Here is a 2,170-nt window from a genome sequence, read left to right as displayed (position 1 = left end):
TTTTTTTCTCATGTGCTTGTGGGTTGTTTCCCAGCATTTGCTTATTTATTTAGAAATGCAGAAATAGTGAGAGAAATGCTGAAATATTGAGAGAAATACAGAGACAGAAGCAGAGAGAAAAATGTCTCCCCTCTAGTGGTTCACTCCCCAGATGACTGTCATGAAGCTAGTAGCCCAGCTCTACTGAGTCCTACCAGATTTCCCACGTGGATCCCACAGGATCCAAGCAGTTGGGTCTTCAACGCTGCTTTCTGAGGCACATTAGCAGGCACTCAAACCTGTATGGGATGCTGGCGTTGCTGGAAATGGTTAAACCCACTGAATATCCACACTGGCCTTATCTGACTTGTTTTAGTACTTGTACAGTCTTCCTCCAACTTCCTGACATCCTTTCCAGCCTCAAGTAATCACTATTCTGAGTTCAAATCAACTTTTTTCTTTTGTTTTGTTAACTTTTTGATGCCAGGCAAAACGTTGTATTTGTCTTTTTGTGTCTTACGTATCTCAAAGCGATGACCTTCAATTCTGACATTTTTGTTACAAATATCAGGATTTCATTCTTTCATGGTTGAATAATATTCCATGGTACAGGTATATATTCTGTATTTTCTTTATCAGTTCTTTTGTCACCTCATAGTTTTTTTTATTGCTAAGCACTTATTTCCACACTAAGCATTTTTAAAACTTGTGGTTTGATATTCATTTCTTTTAATTTTTGTTCCTAAGCAAATTGAATATGAAACTATCTTCATCAATAGGATTTAAAGTCCCTGTTTTGCGATGTCACAAGATGAATAAAGCTTTTGTAACTATGTCCTTAAAAAACTATGGTGTGGTGATCTTCCCTGACCTTTTTGCTATATTGACTCTATTCTATAAACTTGGGCTACTGCAAGTTTCTATTTAAAGTTGTCAGTTCTGCCAGAGCTATAAGTAAAAATAAAAAATAATTATCTAAGCTCTAGCATCCATTATACTAAGGAATATTTCTAAGACAAACGTAAAGAACTGATCAACCGCTATGTCTTGGAGCTATTAAGTATCTCTGAACTTCTGTTATATTGATATTCTGGATAATGAAAGATCCTCTACCTGCTGACTTAATACAGATTTCCTTAGCAGCTTTACACACTAACAGCTTATAACAGCCATTTGCCTTCCTGCAGCATAGTAAGTTGCTATCATAAAATGGTTTTCTATCTTATAAATCCACTGAGCTGCTTTTTTTTAGGGTCCCTGATAGACCTCAATAGCATGAGCTGCAGGCAGAATTTGGAATGGAGCTTGCATGAATGAATTCATGCTGACTAGAGAGTTAACAGTACATTATAATGTTAAATGACAGAGTCCAGGGACATTTCAGTGTAATATATGGGTATACATGCTGAAAGGACTTTCCATTGCCTTTCCCCTATACCTATCATGTTCCATTACTTAGTTTTGTCTAATCATGTCCTATTTTCCTAACTCCTTAAATTCCAAATCCGTTTCTGGATGGTGAGATAGATTAAGTTTGTTAGTATTTCTCTCCTTTCCATATATGCTTATATTAATTCTTTTCTTAGAATTTGCATACAAGCTTTGTGCAGTGGCAGAATCGTGGCCAAAGAGGTTTATCCGAGGCATGATTGTTGCTAAAATAATTTGCATATAGTGTTTTTTTAAAAATAGTTACTTTAGGGCAGGGAATCTATTAGTTCATTCTGTAGATGCTTGCAGGACCCTCAGGCAAAAGCACCTACTCAGAGCTGGGATCTCAATCCTGACCTGTTACATGATTGTCTGTGATGTAACTGTTTAAGTCTACTGCTGCCTTCAACAGTGAACTTTAGCACCAAGTAGAATCAGGAACTCACAAAGAACTCAGTGACTGATAGCCCTCATTCAAAGTTCCTGTTGTCCCGTTATAAATTTTGTTCTTCCAGGAATGAAAAGATGACTCATTCACTTAGTAGTGACTGTGACTGAAGGTTTTCATTTGTTTTCCAAGCAAATTAAGCTAACTTTTTGTGAGATACCAGTATGTGACAGGTCAGTAGTTCACAGACATGAATATATACTATATCTGCTTTTAAACCAAAGTACTACCCATATATATTAACCATGAAAACAAATGACTTAAGCTCAATCAAACGTCATAGATTAGTAGACTGAATTAAAAAATAAAACC

The 2,170-nt window shown here is 36.2% G+C and overlaps 1 non-coding gene across 1 annotated transcript; it reads left to right on the top strand.

Annotated features, from left to right (window-relative positions):
* Positions 1-1,577: 1,577 nt before the first annotated feature.
* Positions 1,578-1,712, top strand: LOC121154691. The gene has a single exon (XR_005883580.1). It is a non-coding gene; the product is annotated as a U4 spliceosomal RNA (small nuclear RNA).
* Positions 1,713-2,170: the final 458 nt, after the last annotated feature.

Source organism: Ochotona curzoniae, unplaced genomic scaffold (genome assembly GCF_017591425.1).
Source record: "Ochotona curzoniae isolate NIBS_2020 unplaced genomic scaffold, NIBS_Ocur_1.0 contig_2754, whole genome shotgun sequence".
Lineage (NCBI taxonomy): Eukaryota > Metazoa > Chordata > Mammalia > Lagomorpha > Ochotonidae > Ochotona > Ochotona curzoniae.
This window is presented reverse-complemented; position numbering and strand designations above follow the sequence as displayed.